Genomic DNA, 19,154 nt, shown 5'->3' on the forward strand with positions numbered 1-19,154 from the left:
AAAGAGCAATCAGATTACCTTTTAGCCTTCTTTTTGGTAGACTAAATAATGAAAACTTTTCCAATCTCCTCTCATAAAATAGGCCCTGCATCCCCCTGATCATCCTAGTGGCTCGTCTGTGCATCGCTGTGTCACAGCTAGGATGAAGGCAGTCATACCTAGTGATTAGAGCAGGAGTCAAGCGTCAGGACAAGTCAGATACTGAGACATTAGAGTCTGAGATGGGCCAGAGGGCAGACTGCAAATCAGATGTCAGGAGGCAGGCAGGGTCAGGTTACCATATCGGTGTCTGGCACCAAGATAACACAGCAATCAAAGAGCACAGTCGAGGACAAACCAGCATCGGAAGCAGGAGTCTAGGGCCAATTGGAGCAGAGACAGACAGCAGGCAGTCGGTGGTGTTGCTCAGAAAGTTCCCTTCATGGCTTCCTGGTTTAAGTACTGGTACCAAGCAATCAATGGGCTGTGAGGGGCCACCACTCTGATCCTGCTGGGCAGTACCTCCTGCAGAGCCCAGTCTCACATGGTTCTCCTATGGGAGCTTAGGCTAAGCCTCCAGTGGCAATGCAGATGTGTCCACAGCCCTGAACTCCCATGGTTTTGAGTCTGCAGGTGCTTACAACCTGTTATGGTTTTTAACTTAATCTCTCTTGAACATAGATGACTAGAACTGTACACAGTATTCCAAATGAGGTCATACCAAAGCCTTGTATACCGACATTAATAATGCTTTGTCTACTGGAAATGCCTCACCTGATACATCCTAGGATGGCATTTGTCTTTTTCACAGCCACCTCACATTGGCTCATAATCATCCTGTGATTGACCCATACATCCAGGTCTCTCTCCTTCTCTATTGCTTCCAACTGATGAGCTCCCAGCTTGTATCAGAATCTCTTATTATTAGACCTAAGCACATGACCTTGCACTCTGTTCTATTGAATCTCATCCTGTTTCTGTCACTCCAGTCTTCAAGGTCATCCTGATCCTGTATAATCCGATTTCTTTGTATTGATGATACATCCCAACTTTGTATCCTCAGCACATTCCATTAGCATACTCTTACTTTTCGTGCCAAAATCATTAATGAAAATATTGAATAAGATTGGTTCCAAGTCTGATCCTTAAGGAACTCCACTAGGAACCCAGGAACCTCCCTCCAGTCTGATAATTCACTTTTCAGCCCAACTCATTGCTTTCTCTCCTTTAGAAAGTTCCTTGTTCACCTTGCAATTCTTGTACTGATCCCAATCTCCACAAATAATTTCCCATGTGGTATCATGTCAAATCTTTATTGAGGTCCAAGTGTATTAAAGTTTTGCACTTTACTTTTATCTAAAAGAAGATCAGTTATTTTTTTTCCAAATAAAGAAATCAGGTTAGTCTGGCATGATCTACCTTTGGTAAAGCCATTTTGCATTGCTTCACCTTTTCCATTTACCTCCATTAATTTAACTATTCTGTCCTTCACAATTTGTTCTAAAACCTTGCATATGACTGAGGTCAAATTAACAGGTCTGCAAGTACCCAGATCCCTTTTTTCCTTTTTTTTTTAAACTTAAGTATGAAATTAGCTATTCTCCAGTCATATAGTATTGCCCCTTGTCATAAACAGATAGTTAAGGGTTAAGGTCTCTTTTACCTGTAAAGGGTTAACAAGCTCAGTAAACCTGGATAACACCTGACCAGAGGACCAATCAGGGGACAAGATACTTTCAGATCTCGGTGGAGGGAAGCCTTTGTTTGGGTTCTTTGTTTTGGGGGTTGTTCTCTCTTGGGATTAAGAGAGGCCAGACGTACATCCAGGCTCTCCAAGCTTCCTGAAATATTCTCTATTCAATATAGTGAGTATTAGAAAAGGCAGATTAGTCTTTTGATTGATTTCTGTATTTGCAAATGTGTGTTTGCTGGAACAATATTTTACCTCTTTGTTGTACTTGTACTTATGCTAGAGTCCCTATAGTTTTTATAAGCTGTATATGCTGTAAGCATTTCCATCCTGATTTTACAGAGATAGAAAAAGTAAAAAACTCTTTAATTAAAAGCTTTTCTTTTTAAGAACCTGTTTGATTTTTCCCTTGTTTGAGACCCCAGGGGATTAGTCTGACTCACCAGGGATAGGTGGGGGGAAGAGAGGAGAGGGGGAAGGTGAATCCCTCTTTGTTTTAGATTCAAGGAGTTTGAATCAGTGTGGAGCCTCTGAAGGCAACCCAGGGAGGTGAAAGTCAGGGAGGGGAAAGGAGGGGGGAATGGTTAATTTCTCCTTGTGTTAAGATCCAAGGAGTTTGGATCTGTGTTCCCCAGGGAAAGTTTTGGGGGAACAGAAAGTGTACCAATACACTATTTTTGGTTGGTGGCAGCAGTACCAGATCTAAACTAGGACAAAGTTTAGAAGGATCCATTCAGGTCCCCATCTTTTGGCCGCTAAAGTTCAAAGTGGGGAACAAACCTGTGACAGCCCTAAATATATATTTATTAAAAATTCTTGATAACAGACAAGCAATCTCATGTGGCAATTATTTTAGTATTCTAGGGTGGAAATAATCTGGTCCAACTGATTTTAATACATTAAACTCAGGTATGGTCATTTTCACTTCTACACACTTATTTCCATCAGCCAAACTGCCTTTGTACACATGATCCATATTTTATCATTGTTATTGAAAAACGAGTCAAAGTATTCATTTAGTTTTGGGGCCATGCCTAGATTTTAATTCTCCTTCCCATCCACTTTGCATAGCAGCCCATCTCATCCTTTCTTATTTTCTTTTTATTTATATAACTAAAATATTATTTATTTTAATTTCCTTGACAAGAACTAATTCAACCTGACTTTTAGCAATTCTGACTTTATTCCTACATTTTCTAACCTCCTAAATGTAACTTTCTTTGCTTTCCTTCCTTTTTCCATTCTCTAAGGCAGTCTCCTTACTTCTAGTAACCTTTTTGAGGTGGTTATTCACCTAGCTGCATCTGGAGTCTCTCTAGAAGCTTTTTCTCCTTGTTTGTAATATAAATTTCAGATCGTTTTTGTATTTTTGATTTAAAGAAATTCCACGCCTCCTCCATGTTTAAGCCCTTGAGCTCTTCAATCAAGTTGACTCTTAACTAATTCTCTTAATTTCCCCAAAATCTGTCTTTTTGAAGTCAAATACCATAGTTAGCAACCTGGTTTTGATTATCTTTCCATTTAACTTAAACTGAATCAATTTGAGATCACTAAATCCAAGGTTATTGTCTATAACCAGCTTTTATGATGTCCTCACTAGTTATCAAAATCAAATCTAAAATTGCATCACATCCATGAGTAACTTGGCCCTACCAGTATTATTAGCATTTATTCTCCAATCTACAACCAGGAAGTTAAAGTATCCAATTATGACACAATTCCTAAAAATGTTTCTCTAATATTAGAGATTTTTATATCCATATCCAACTCTGACCCTGGAGGTCTACAGGAGACCACTAACACTATCCCAACAGACTCTTTTACAATTCTTCACCAAAATGATTTTAACCCAGACATATTCTATTTTTCCAATACTATCACTTCTTATTTCTTTAGGTTAACACTTTGTTGATGTACAATGCTATCCTGCCACCTTTACACCTCTCTCTCCTAAACAGTATATGCCCTTAAATACCTATATTTCAGTCATGAGTGCTATTCCACCATGTTTCTATCTCGATTAGATCTGGTTTGACCTCCTGCACTAGTAGTTCCAGTTCCTCCATTTTATTGCCCCAACTCCTTGTATTTGTGTACAAGCATTTACATTGTTTCCCTGGTAACACATAAGTAACACTACACAAGTCTTTCTAGATGTTTCAAGAGATCCACAGTCTTTGCACCTGGCAGGCAAGTCACAATATGGTTTTCCTGGTCTTTGCAAACCCAGCTATCTATGTTTCTGATGATCGAATCCACCATTACTATTACCTGTTTCTTCCTAATAACTGGAGTTCTCTCCCCTCAAGACATATCTTAAGGGTTATAGGATATCATGACATCTGGAAGGAGGGTCCCTACTATCTGATCATTTCCCTCTGTTCCAATTTCATATTCTCCTTCACTGAGATTTTCTTTCATCCTCCTCAACAATACAGAGGCTGTCAGACTGGGGGTGGGACTATTCTACTGTGTCCCAGAAAATTTCATCTATGTACCTTTCTGTTTCCCTTAGCTCCTCCAGTTCAGCCACTGTGGTCTCCAAAGCCCGTACATGGTCTTTTAGGGCAAGTTACTCCTTGCACCAAATGCACATATATGCTGCACATCCAGAAGGCAGGTAATCATACATGCTGCATTCAGTGCAATAAACTGGATAGCCCCATTCTGTTGGGAGACTTCTGCCTGCATTCTCTTTTTACTCCTGCAGCTCTTTTGTTGTCTTATTTTTATCAGGGGTGTTTACTGCCTTAAGTTTAAAGAATGTTAATTGTGTCTAGACCCCTCCCCCCCACTCTCCCATTTGCCCTCTAAGCTCCCTCACAAAACTCCCCTGTTTGCTAGCTCCTCTGATTGCTTAGGAGTGGGCATATTAAACTCCAGTTCTCCCTGAGTAGCCCTGCCCCCTGGTTAAGGGTTGATGGGTGCTAAAGGGCTTGGAGATCAAAGCCTCATTAAGAAGTTCTTAGGCTTTCCTAGCAGGCCACTAGACTCAGCACACAGTCCCCAAAACAAACAGACCACATTACATACTTCAGCCAAGCAGCAAGCACACCACACACACACACTGAGGATAACAAACTCACCCCAATGGTCATGTAGTCGCTCCTTCACTTGGAGAACTCCTTCACAAAAGTCCCATTAGCTGCTCCTGTTCTCTGTTACCTCTCTCCGCACAACATAGTCTCCTCCCCACTTGCTTCAGCCCCAATCCATCTCCTCCTCACCCCTCCACTCCTCTGCCCCCTAATACTTTGTCATCCCTGAGCAAGCATTTGAATGTATATTTTTTTCTTTTCAAAAATAGCTTGAACATTCTAAATTTTCTGCTGTATTCAGATTACATTTCCTTGTAATTAAATAAACAAATCTTCCCCCCACCCCAAATCACCTTTGATACACAGATTGTAGCAACATGCCTCTTTTTTCCCCCCTGTTCCCCCCGTCCCCCACCAGATTTCTGCCCAGGGTTGGATTTGAATTTACAAAGCCTAGGCGTTGCTCATGTTCAATGAAGTGAATGGTCATTATATGTTACAGTACTTACACAGGATTTTTTTAATCTATTGATCACAAAGATCTTTTCAGCCATGAGGGTAAGCATTATCCTTGCAGATTCCCTATCTTATATCTGCCCAGAATAGTAGGATCACAGTACATGAGAGAAAAAGACATTTTTAGACCATAGAGCCTGTAGCCTATAAAAGCAAGATATGACTCTCAGGCCTTGTCTACACTACAAGACTATTTCGAATCTACTTAAGTCGAATTTGTGGATTCAACCTTATGAAGTCGAATTTGTGTATCCACAGTAAATACACTAATTCGAATTTCCGAGTCCACATTAACAGGGCCGGCATCGACTTTCGAAGCGGTGCACTGTGGGAAGCTATCCCACAGTTCCCACAGTCCCCGCTGCCCATTGGAATGCTGGGTAGTGCTCCCAATGCCTGCTGGGGGAAAAAATGTGTCGAGGGTGGTTTTGGGTAACTGTCGTCATCGAACCGTCAATCACGCCCTCCCTCCATGAAAGCGCCGGCGGGAAATCTGTTCGCGCACTTTTCTGGTCGGTTACAGCGCGGACGCCACAGCACTGCGAGCATGGAGCCCGCTGCGATCATCGCTGCACTTATGGCCGTTGTCAACTCCTCGCACCTTATCGTCCACCTCTTCCACAGTCAGCTGCTGAGAAATCGGGCGAGGAGGCTCCGGCAGCGCGGTGAGGAGAGTGGCGCAGACCTCTCACAAAGCAGGGTACGCCGCGCAGTGGAGATCATGGTGGCAATGGGTCAAGTTCATGGTGTGGAACGGCGATTCTGGGCCCAGGAGACAAGCACAGACTGGTGGGACCGCATAGTGCTGCAGGTCTGGGATGAATCACAGTGGCTGCGAAACTTCAGGATGCGTAAGGGCACTTTCCTTGAACTCTGTGACTTGCTGTCCCCTGCCCTGAAGCGCCAGGACACCCGGATGCGAGCAGCCCTGAGTGTGCAGAAGCGAGTGGCCATAGCCCTCTGGAAACTTGCAACGCCAGACAGCTACCGGTCAGTAGCGAACCACTTTGGCGTGGGCAAATCTACCGTGGGGGTTGCTGTGATTCAAGTAGCCCACGCAATCGTTGAGCAACTGCTCTCAAAGGTAGTGACTCTGGGAAACGTCCAGGTCGTCATAGATGGCTTCGCCGCGATGGGATTCCCAAACTGCGGTGGGGCTATAGATGGGACTCACATCCCTATCCTGGCACCAGCCCACCAGGCCAGCCAGTATATTAACCGAAAGGGCTACTTTTCAATGGTGCTGCAAGCACTGGTGGACCATAGGGGACGTTTTACCAACATCTTCGTCGGGTGGGCGGGCAAGGTTCATGACGCGCGTGTGTTCAGGAACTCTGGTCTGTTTAGACGCCTCCAGGCAGGAACTTTCTTCCCGGACCACAAAATAACTGTTGGGGATGTGCAGATGCCTACAGTGATCCTCGGGGACCCAGCCTACCCGCTAATGCCCTGGCTCATGAAGCCCTATACAGGCGCCTTGGACAGTGAGAAGGAACTCTTCAACTACCGGCTGAGTAAGTGCAGAATGGTGGTGGAGTGTGCTTTCGGACGTCTTAAGGGGAGGTGGCGGAGCTTACTGACTCGCTCGGACATCAGCGAAAAGAATATCCCCGTAGTTATTGCTGCTTGCTGTGTGCTCCACAATGTCTGTGAGAACAAGGGCGAGACCTTTTTGGCCGCATGGGAGGTTGAGGCAAATCGCCTGGCTGCTGTTTACGCTCAGCCAGACACCCGTGCCGTAAGAATATCCCAGCGGGAAGCGCTGTGTATCCGGGAGGCTTTGAAAGCAAGTTTCCTCGGAGAGCAGGGTAACCTATGATTCTCCACTTGATTTTAAGAGAAGCTGATCCTGGGCCTGTGTCTCTATGTGTTGAGTGAGATCTGCGGTTACATACCCCGTTCTCCAAGTTTCTCCCACTTCCAAAACACGTTTTAAAACAAATTAAACGGAACAGTTATTGTTAATAAATCTTTCTTTTACTTTGCATTTCTGTTCAGGGTTTGAAACATGGACGCATACTGTGCTGGGTATGGTGTGCACTGATGTTTACGACCGCTTGTACAATACAGGACGGACAGCCTCCTGCTCCTACATAGGTCTCTGGGGTGGGGGACGGTTTCAAGTGGTTGTGCATGTAGGGGTGGGTTTGCAGGAAGGGGCGAGTGGTGCCGTCTTTGGATAGGGATTTGGATGCAGGCTCTGGGCTGTGGGTTTGGGCGTAGGAAGGGGTGTGGGGGAAGGGTCAGTATCTGTCCGTGGATGAGGGCTCTTGTTGGGGCTCAGGGCAGCGGAGAGGATCGCGCCTAAGGTGGAAGTGCATGGTAAGGGCAGCATGCCTTAACATTAGGGGGTGGCAGGCGGTAGGACCGTGGACAAGCGTACACATCACAGAATGACCCGGGGCAGCATACACCACACAGAGTGACCCTGGTGACTACTGACTGCAGTCTGTGTGTGCCCTGCAGTTGATCCTGCCCCCGATAGTCTGTACCCTGCTAATGTAGGCTATCCCGTGCAATTATAAATCCCCTGCCCCCCCCCTACATACACAGTCTTCTGACACGAAAGACGTGACGGAAAGAGTGAACAACAGCAAACAGCTTTTATTAATCTACTACATAGTGGGGTGATGAAACTTGGATTTGGGACTGGGTGATCCTGTAAGGGAAGCGCTTCTACACAGTTATAGCGTCAGAGGTGTGTGGTACATTAGCGCTCAGCTGTGGTGCAGTGACAGTTCTCACGGCCCCTACCGCCCCTCCGTCTTGTAATTTTCGGTGAGGGGGGGGACAGGACTTCTTGGCGTTGGAGGGTGGTTGCAGATACAGTGCAGGGGGGCTCTCTCCTCCTGCCTGCGGTCCTGCAGAACATCAACAAGGCGCCGGAGCGTGTCCGTTTGCTCCCTCATTAGCCCAAGCAGCGTTTGAGTCGCCTGCTGGTCTTCCTGCCGCCACCTGTCCTCCTGTTCGCTGTGTGAGTGCTGCTGCTGAGAGAGGGTCTCCCTCCACTGGCTCTGCTGGGCCGCCTCGGCTCTGGAGCAGGCCATCAGTTCCGCGAACATCTCGTCCCGAGTCTTTTTCTTTCGCCGCCTAATCTGAGCCAGCATCTGCGAGGGGGATGCCGGGGCAGTCCGGGAAAGAGCAGAAGCTGTGTGATGGGAAACAGTAAGTGATTTCCTTGAACAGATACATGTTTGCGAACAGTGAACACAGTCTAGTCAGTTTCTCTGAACAAGACCATACAGGGCACCAAGTTCCACGAGATCTCAGGACAAGTTCGAGATTTCGGAATACGCTCTCATTGGCGGCGCCATTGCACAGGAGAGCAGACAAGCGGGGAGAGACAGCTGAATCCGTCTTGCAGACAGTCCTGGTAAGCCTTAAAGTAGATAATGCTTATCAGTTAGTGGATAGCTGTGCTCTCCTGCTAACGGCAATCTGGAAAGCAGAAAGGCTGAGCCTTTTCCAGCCCCTCCCGCCAGTGCACGGGAAAGATCAATGTATGCTTGTTCTCTGTGGCCTCCAGCATGTGGCTGTTAAGCGAGGGTCGTTGTTATGCAACCTAATTTTAAACCATTAACAATAGTAACAATACACTAATTGCCCTACTTAGATGCAGCCTGTCCAGAACGACATCACCCTGAGGCAGGTCACTCTGAGTCAGAGAGAGCGGATGCTAAGGGAAGCCCTGCACAGACCAGGACCATATGCAGCAATGCTGGTGGAGGCGATGATTCCTCTCTACATTAGGATGTCCTGGCGCGGAAGAGTGTGCTTCCATGGAGCACCCAATAAGGCACCTCTCCCCAGGAACCTCCTGCGGCGGCTTTTCGAGCAGCTCTCTGAGAGCTTTGTTGAACTGTCCCAAGAGGATTATTGTTCAATCCCTATATGTGTGGACCTACTATTTATATAGTTTGACATTTAACATTTTTTATATAGTATTTCTATTTTTTCTATACCTGTTTTTTAAAAAATAAATGTTTCCATGGTTATAGCACTTACCGCCTGATCCTTCCCCTGATTCTGAGTCCGGGTTAATGGGCGGGGACGGTTGGTAGGGGATCTCTGTGAGGGTGATGAAGAGATCCTGGCTGTCAGGGCAAGCGGTATTGTGTTCGCTGTCGCCTGCGCCGTCCTCCACAAACCCTTCCTCATCTTCCCCATCGGCGAAGATCGCCGAGGAACTGTCCAGGTACACTATGCCATCCACTGAGTCCACGGTGACTGGTGGGGCAGTGGCGGCAGACCCACCGAGAATGGCATGCAGTGCCTCGTAGAAGCGGCATGTCTGGGGCTGTGCTCCGGAGCGTCCGTTTGCCGCTCTGATTTTTTGGTAACTTTGTCTCAGGTCCTTGACTTTCACGCGGCACTGCATCGCATCCCGGCTGTATCCTTTGTCTATCATGGCTTTGGAGACCTTCTCGAAGGTCTTTGCATTCCGCTTGTTGGAGCGCAGCTCCGAGAGCACAGACTCCTCGCCCCAAACAGCGATCAGATCCATGACTTCCCGGTCAGTCCATGCTGGGGACCTCTTTCTATTCTTGGATTGCCCGGACTCCTCTGCTGGAGAGCTCTGCATCGTTGCAGGTGCTGCGGAGCTCGCCCCGATGTCCAACCAGGACGTCAGATTCAAAGTGCCCAGACAGGAAAAGGAATTCAAATTTTCCCAGGTCGTTTCCTGTGTGGCTGGTCAGAGCATCCAAGCTCGGACTGCTGTCCAGAGCGTCAACAGAGTGGTGCAGTGTGGGATAGCTCCCGGAGCTACTAAGTTCGATTAGCATCCACACCTAGCCTAATTCGAGCTAGCCATGTTGAATTTAGCGCTACTCCTGTCGGGGTGGAGTACCAAATTCGAACTAAAGAGCCCTCTAGTTCGAATTAAATGGCTTCCTGGTGTGGACGGTTGAGCGGTTAGTTCGAATTAACGCTGCTAAATTCGAATTAAAGTCCTAGTGTAGACCAGGCTTTAGAGTGTGAGATCAACTGATGACAGTTGGTTTTACCCAAAAAGCTAGAGTGTAGGTTTTTTTTTTTATTGGAGATTAGTATATCTCCTAGAACTGGAAGGGACCTTGAAAGGCCATCAAGTCCAGCCCCCTGCCTTCACTAGCAGGACCAATTTTTGCCCTAGATTCCTAAGTGGCCCCCTCAAGGATTGAACTCACAACCCTGGGTTTAGCAGGCCAATGCTCAAACCACTGAGCTATCCCTCCTCTGCAAACTGATTAATATATATTTCTCTTTGAAAATGGTAGAAGTTAAAACAAAATCAATTTACACTAATCTATAGGGTTAAAAAATATTGATGCACTGCATGTGTCAGCTGTATTTTCACTACTCAAAATGGAAAAAAAATACAAATCCTGTAGGAGTAAAAATGCTCTATCGAGTCTTAAAACTGTATCTTAGTATTATAAGTGATAAAAAATAGAGTAATGAGATATGCAAAAAAAATCTGATTGAGAAATCAGATTTTATGTTGATAAATAAAAATCTCATCATGGTTGATTTTTAGCCTCATCCATAAGACTTTAAACAAAGAGACCTCTTGTTAATTACTATTCAGGATGACTTTAGGAAATGTTTACATTTTAAAATGTTTTAACAACCTCTTAAAATAATCTGGATATTGGTTGCAGATAATTATATCAGTCTACCATCAATTCTCACTCATTGCTGCAGTTCACCAGAATTAACTGGATCATATATGATCATTAGGAACTGTTACATTTAATATCATTTTGAGGTAAAATGGATTATTCAAACTTTGTCTTGATTAGAGCTCTACAAACTGTGCAGCTCAAATTATAATACCCAAACTCAGCACCGGACAGAGGTTCAGCTTGCATCTCTATGAATCAGCACTGACTCATTTGAATTCTGTTTGTGTCCATGAACTGCCTGTGAAAGTTTTTCGATTCTTATTCTGTTGAATTATTCTCTAATTTTAATTGCTGTGTCCGGTTACTCAAATTTTATTAGGCAACTGTTTATGGTGTGTTCTCCGTTTTAACCTGATTCTTCACATGGGGCAAGTCATCAGATGACAGTTGCATGTTTTGTTTTTTCTCCCTGTACCCCAGTTGGTCCATTTGTTCAGGATGGTTGGCCCAATGCAGTGGAAGCCATTTTCACCTGGTTTCTCAGATGCTGCATTCAGTCGAGCCTGATCTGTATGGGAAAGAGAATGCATTTCTTCTGTGGCTGTGACTGAGAAGTAAGGCTGTGGCTTAAAACATTACCTTTTCTAATTCACTCAGTTCTTGGACACTGTCTCTTAATTGTGTTGGCACACATACAACCCAGTTTTAAAAGCAAAAAACTTTCCTTGAGCTAATTTTTGGTTTGCCAGATTAAAGCCATAACACTTAAGGCAAACATTGGCAACCCCTATCTGTGGGTTTGCACAGATGCTATATCAAACCAAATCAGATGGGTTCACAGAGTTCTAATTCTAGTGGAGTAGGCTCTGTAATTAGGTTATGTCCTAGGGGCAGCCGGTGTAGGAAGCAATCACTTGAGGCCAGAGAGCAGACAGCTAACCAAAACCTCCATTTTATTTACAGAAACAGAGAGCTCACTCAGCCGGTTGAAACCGGCTGAGCTATCCCTTAATAGTCTAACTCAGTTGCCATAGTAACAAAACCCATGACAACCAAATACACAACAAATTATTAATGGGGACTTATCCAAAGTCCCTTAACTTCTGAAACGCACAGCATTATATCCCATGAACCTCCCTCCCTACAAACACAGCTGTCTCTCCTCCTTTTTTTGGTATGTAATAATGACTCCAAGCCACAGCCTCCTCCTAAAGACCTATCCTTGTAGGTATGAATACTAGAGGCATGGAAAGACTGAGATAAAAGGGGAACATCTAACTTTGCAAAAGTCTGAATTTGAAAGTTAGAGATGAGAGCAAAAGTAAATAGGTCGCTGATAGTTGAAGACAGGAGCACTTCATTAGCAGAGCTAACAGCACCGGATGCCATCTTTTTGGATGCTTTTGCCACTTTTAGATTAATATGAAAAAGTCTTTCAGAGACAAGTGCATTCCTGTTATCACACATAAGCAAACGATCTTGGTGCAAAGGAAACATAGGAAGAATAGGAAGAAGTCAGTATGGCAGTATCAGGAGCATTTTAAAGACCTAAAATCAAAAAGGAAATCTACAAAAAGTTTAAATGTGAATGAATTGATAAGGATAAGTAGAAAAGACTAGCACAGACTTATAGATCCATAGATTCCAAGGACAAAAGGGACCATTGTGAACATCTAGTCTGATAGGTATAACACATGCCATAATCTTCTCTTTGTTAAAATAAATAGATTCAATGAGCTCAATCTATCACTAAGGCATGTTTTCTAATCCTTAATCACTCTAATGACTCTTCTCTGAACCATCTAATTTATCATTATTCTTGAACTGTAGACACCAGAACTGAACACAGTATTCAAGCAGCGGTTGCACCATTATTAAATACTACTACTACTTGAGATTCCCCTGGTTATGAATTAAAGGATCTCATTAGTCCTTTTGGCCACAGCCTCTCACTAGTTGCTCATGTTCAGCTGATTATCCACCACGACCCCCAAATATTTTTCAGAGTCTCTGCATCCCAAGTTAGAGTCCCCCATTTTTTCTTCCTAGATTTATACATTTATACTTAGTCATTTTTAAAATCTATTGTTTGCTTGTGCCCAGCTTACCAAGTGATCTAGATCACACTGTCAGAGACCCAACCTCTCTATTATTTTCACTTCTCCAATTTGTGTCATCCTCAAAATTTATCAGTGATGATTTTGTATTTTCCTCCAAGTCAGTTATAAAAATGTTACATAGTGTAGCATCAAGAACCAGTTCATGCAGGACCCCACTAGAAATGCATCCTTTCAATAATGATTCCCCATTTACCATTAAATTTGGAGACCTATCAGTTAGCCATCTTTGAATCTATTTAATGTGTGCCATGTTAATTTTATGGTGTTCTAGTTTTTAAACTAGATGTTTAAACTACTACTAAAGTGTTGTCTGATATCCTGTAAGGCATTCAACATGGTATTACATCAACACCTTTATCAACCAAACTCATTGAAAAAATATCATTTTAGTTTGACAGGATCTATTTTCTAAAAACCCATATTGATTGTCATTGATTATATTACCCTCCTTTAATTCTTTATCAATTGAGTCCTGTACCAGTCATGTCATTATCCAGGAGGTGTGATCCTTACCTGGAGCCCATGTCCAAGATATTAAGGAAAAGTTGCTGAGACTCATCCATTCCTCTGACCACTACCCCATATGGCTCATCTATGTGGGCACTAATGATGCTGCCAGGTATGACTCTGAGCACATCAGCAGGGACTACAAATGATAAAAGCAAGAGAAAAATGAAGGAAAGTGTAGGTCTCCTACTTATTTGGGAAGGAGCACCAACAAGTGATGACATCAAGAAAGCTAAGGTTTAATTCTTATTTTGCTTCAATCATTAAAAAAAGGTTAATGGTAACCAGATACTCAACACAATTAATATTAACAACAAGGGGGAGGGAACACAAGCCAAAATAGGGAGAAAAACAGGTTAAAGAATATTTAGTTAAGTTAAATGTATTCAAGTTGGTAGAGCCTGATGAAATTTATTGTAGGGTACTTAAGAATCTACTTGCAGCAATCTTGGAACAGTTAGCAATTACTTTGAAGAACTCATGGAGGATGAGTGAGGTCTCAGAGGATTAGAGAAGGGCAATCATTGTACCTAGCTTTAAAAATGGTAGAAAGAGGACTAGGGGATTATAAAACACTTTGATACCTGGAAAGATACTGGAGAAAATTATTAAACAATCAATTTGTAAGCACCTAGAGGATAATAGAGTGATAAGACATAGCCAGCATGGATTTATCAAGAACAAAACAACCTATTTCTCTTTGACACGGTTACTGGCCCAAAGTGTAGTGGAGAAGCAGTAAACCTGATTTATCTTAATTTGTAGTACTGCTTTTAACAGTCTCACATGACAGCCTCATAAGCAGTGGTCTCAATTAAATTACTATAAGCTGGGTGCACAATTGGTTGAAAGACCATACTTAAAGAATAGTTATCCATGTTTCACTATCAGAATGGGAGGGAATATCTAGTGGGTTTCTGCAGAGGTGAGTACTGGGTCCAGTACTATTGAATATTTGCATTAATGACTTGAATAATGGAGTGGAGAGTGCAAACTTTATAAGCATAGATGACACCAAGATAGAAAGGATGCAAGGACTTTGGAGGACAGGATTAGAATTCCAAACAACCTTGATAAATTGGAGATTTGGTCTGAAATCAACAAGATGAAATTCAGTAAAGACAAGTGCAAAGTACTACACCGAGGAAGGAAAAAAATCAAATGCACGGTTACAAAACGTGGAATAACTGTCTAGGTGGCAGTACTGCTGAAAAGGATCTTGGGGTTATAGTGGGTCACAAATTGAATATAAGCCAAGAGTATGATTGCAGTGACAAAAAAGGCTAATGCCATTCTAGCATGTCATATGTATGACACAGGAGGTAATTATCATACCCTAGTTGGCACTGGTGAGGCCTCAACTTAAGTACTGTGTCCAGTTCTGGGTGCCACTCTTTAGGAAAGATGTTCACAAAGTGGGGAGAGTCCAGAGGAGAGGAAATACAAATATTAAAATGTATTAAAAGCTGACATGTGCAAAGCTTAATCAAACAGGGCACATTTAGTCTTGAGAAAAGAAAATTGAGGGGGAACCTGATAACAGTCTTCAAAATGTTAAGCGATTTTATAAAAAGAGGAGAGAATCAATTGTTCTCCCTGTACCCTGGGGGTAGGACAAAAAGTAATGGGTTTAATGTGCACCAAGGGAGATTTAGGTTAGATATTGGGGGCGGGGAATCTAACTGTAAGGGTAGTTAATCTCTGGAACAGGCATCCAAAGGAAGCTATGGAATTCCCCATCATTGGGGGTTTTTAAGAACAGGTTAGAGAAACACCATTCAGGGATGGTCTAGGTTTACTTGGTCTTGCTTGGAACAGGAGGATGAACTAGATGACCTCTCAAGGTCCCTTTCCGCTCTTCATTTCTATGATCTTATTGTCATGGTCTGCACCCTCACTTGAAACTGGGGGGTTTCAAGTTGAGGACCAGCATGTATCCCCCCACCCTAAAATCCTAGGGTAGGTCTCCTTGTCGCTGCCACCAGTCAGGTTAAAGTGTCTGACACACTGCCTGTCCCCCCAAGCTTCCCCTGGGGAACCCAGATTCAAACCCCTTGAATCTCACCAGAGAGAGAAACAGCCAGTTCCCCTCCTCCCCCTCTTCCTTCTCTCCAGCCTGCTCTGGAGAGATATACACCGAGTCAAATCCTTGACTCAACACAAAGAGGGACTCACTTCCCCCCTCCCCTTCCCTAGTCCTGGAAAGAGATACCTGATTCAAACTGCTTGAATCAAACCCAGGAGGACTGTCTCTTCCCCCCTCCCCTTCCCCTGAATTTCCACAAGAGAAGGAATTAACCAAGTCCAAAGAAAAGAGAATTTATTAAAGAATAAAAAGAAAATACAGAATCTCTATGAGCCCAAGCTGGACATTCATAGGGTATAACCTTATCAATCTCTGGAGAGAATTCCCCCTCCCCCTTTCTCAGTAAAAGCAATATCAGCAAACAGGAATAAAGCATTTCCTTTAGCAAACACACAATTGCAAATATAGAAATCAAATCATAAGACTAATTCGCCTTTCTAATTAATACTCACTATTAATTAGTAGAAACTACTCCAGGAGAACTTGGAGACATGACTGTCCTCTCTTAGGTCCAAAAAGAGTTCTCTGAGCAAAACAGGGAACACAGACAAAGGCTTCCCTCCACAGACATTTGAAATTCCCCTGTCCCTTGATTGGTCCTCTGGTCAGGTGTTTCTCAGGTTACTGAGCTTGTTAACCCTTTCCAGGGAAAAGAGACCTTAACCCTGATCTGTTTATTTATGACACTTATAATTTAGTATATTGATGGATTCGTATTCACCCTTCAGTCTTGAAATCAGAGAATAAAGCCAAAGTTCACAAAGTTGAGTGTAAACCCTTTTCCTTTTACACATGAGATTATATATTTAATCTAATCTATGCCTGTGGCATGCCATTTTCATTATATTAAGTTCAATATGATACTAATGTACAAGTAAAGGGGCTGAACACTCGGGAACACTTGCTGATATATATATATAGATAGATATATATTTAAATACTAGGCCTTTGGGTTGATTAAAAAGGAATTTTGATCCTTTAAGTATTTGTGAGGCTTTTAAGCTATTGTCATTGAATTAAATACACTGAATAAGTGTATGTAATCAATTCTCATATTAGAGAAACATATTTAATGTCTGACTGGCATTTTGAAGCTCATATCATAGATTATTAGGGTTGAAAGGGACCTCAAGAGATCATCTAGTTCAACCCCCTGCTTGAAGCAGGACCAATCCCCAAATTGCCCCCTCAAGAATTGAACTCATAACTCTGGGTTTAGCAGGCCAATACTCAAACCACTGAGCTATCTCTCCCCCCAATACTTGAAAAAAATCTATAAATTGCTATTTGTTTACTTGTGATACTGAGGAAATATTTTGCATATCAAATAAATTTACAATAATGGTTTTGATCTGCAAAGTTTTCTGAAGCAAAAGTCATTAGATTTTATATTTGGTACACACTGACTAGTTGTACAAGCAAGTAAACTAGATGTAGCAAAAGACCCAAACTGTAATTGTAGTACTCAGACATTAGAATTTGTGCATTATAGTAGTTCAATGTGAATGTATTTTTCTGAGTTTACGTAAGCAGGGCCGGCTCCAGGGTTTTTGCCACGCCAAGCAGCAAAAAGGAAAAAAAAGAAGCTGCGATTGCAATCTGCAGCTCTACCGCCACCGCTCCAGCCTTTGGCAGCAATTCAGCGGCTGGTCCTTCACTCCGAGAGGGAGTGAGTAGGGTGACCAGACAGCAAATGTGAAAAATCGGGATGGGGATCGAGGGTAATAGGAGCCTATATAAGAAAAAGACCCAAAAATCAGGACTGTCCCTATAAAATCAGGACATCTGGTCACCCTAGGAGTGAGGGACCCACTGCCGAATTGCCACCGAAGACCCAGACGTGCCCCACCCCTCACTGTTGGCCACCCCAAGCAGCTGCTTGCTGGGCTGGTGCCTGGAGCCAGCCCTGTATGCAAGATCTGGCCCTTTAAGGTTTAGATCTATACCAAAAAGGTCAAAGGTGAACAGCTCTGGTGCATGTGGAAAGAAGTGTTAGATGCACCTAAAAGACTGTCTGGCAGTGGGGCATGTGCAAGATGTTTGCATCTGTTTGTTGGGTTCTGACAAAAGTTAATAAAATAGTTTGGTCTAAAACAGCCCCCTGGTGTGAGAGTGTAACATAATTAGTACCACTCGTGTGACCTATCACACAGCTACATGCAGTTGGGGAGGTGGTTCCACTCTAGGCCAGCTAAAGATCATCCATGGGATCTTGGTACAGCCAGTCAACAGCATCTAAGCCTGCTGGATGTCTCCCCAGTCTTCCCCTCCTCCACACCTCCCATTGCAGGTCACAGTTCAGAGCAACTGCACCTATATTCCTCCTCCGTTGTCCACCAAAGCACCCACTCTAGGCTCCTGCCTTCTCAGCCATCACCTCTCTTGGGTAGAAACCCACATCTCTCCCTGCTGACCATTTTTTCCCCCAAGCTGCATAGTTCCCTCCGACACTGTGATATCCCTAGCCAGCCAGATTGCCTAAACAGGCCAGTGTCTGGGTTTTGCTTTCTCTTCAGAAGTTGTGAAGAACTGTAATTGCCACAAGTTACTACACACCCCATTCTAAGCGAGCACATATATTCTTAATGTAAAAGCATTACTGAGAAAACATTAAAGTCAATAAAAAAACACATGCTAAAAAGCTTACCAGAGGTCACCCCAACTCCAACCTTGGACTCTGATAGATGTCAGTCCTTCCAAACCAGCAACTGGGTTTTTCCTATGATTACAAGTGCATAACTGTCTCAGATTCAGAAGACCCATTAATAATTCAGTCTTTCCTTCTGTGGCAAAGTTCCTCCTCTACCTTGGTAGGTCCTGCACTTATTGGCAGATTTGCACACCTCAGTAATCTTCCCCTCTGGTGGAACCCACAGTCTGGGTCAACTCCTCCTATGTTGGATCATGAGTTGGGAGGTTTGGGGGGAACCCGGGCCTGCCCTCTACTCCAGGTTCCAGCCCAGGGCCCTGTGGATCGCAGCTGTCTATAGTGCCTCCTGTAACAGCTGCATGACAGCTACAACTCCCTGGGCTACTTCCCCCTGGCCTCCTCCAAACACCTTCTTTATCCTCACCACAGGACCTTCCTCCTGGGGTCTGATAATGCTTGTACTCCTCAATCCTCCAGCAGTACATCCTCTCAGCTTCTTGCTCCCAGCTCCTCACACCCCAAACTCACTGAGTGACTGGGAGGCTTTTAACTAGTTCCAGCCAGCCCTTGATTGGCTTCAGGTGTCCCAATCAATGTAGCTATCTCCACTGCCTTCTAGAAAGATCTTAATTGGCCCCAGGTGTCTTGATTAACCTAAAGCAACTGCCATTTGGTTACCATGGTACTAGGGATTTGGTTAGCCTGGGGCTAACATACCTATTCCTTACTACTTTACTGTAGCCATCTGGCCTTGCCCCATCACATTTCATACAGCTGGGCCTTTGATATTGGCCTCTTGTGACAGGTGGTCAGCAGACAACAGCCCACTGCTTAGGGTATAGTGTCAAAAAGGTAGAGTTTTTGCATAACCAGGGATGGGGAATTTACATTAACCTCTCCTTAGGTATGTCCCAGGACATCCACTTAACACTTCTTGTCCCAAAGCTCCATTCTTGTCTGGC

General features: G+C 43.8%; 1 long non-coding RNA gene across 1 annotated transcript; it reads right to left on the reverse strand.

Moving 5' to 3' along the window:
* Positions 1-11,165: 11,165 nt before the first annotated feature.
* On the reverse strand, positions 11,166-18,244 carry LOC123363026. The gene is made up of 3 exons (XR_006576682.1): positions 18,190-18,244; positions 13,463-13,595; positions 11,166-11,397 (listed from the first exon to the last, which is right to left on the reverse strand). It is a non-coding gene; the product is annotated as an uncharacterized LOC123363026 (long non-coding RNA).
* Positions 18,245-19,154: the final 910 nt, after the last annotated feature.

The sequence above is a fragment of the Mauremys mutica genome, chromosome 2 (assembly GCF_020497125.1).
Source record: "Mauremys mutica isolate MM-2020 ecotype Southern chromosome 2, ASM2049712v1, whole genome shotgun sequence".
NCBI classification, from domain to species: Eukaryota; Metazoa; Chordata; order Testudines; family Geoemydidae; genus Mauremys; species Mauremys mutica.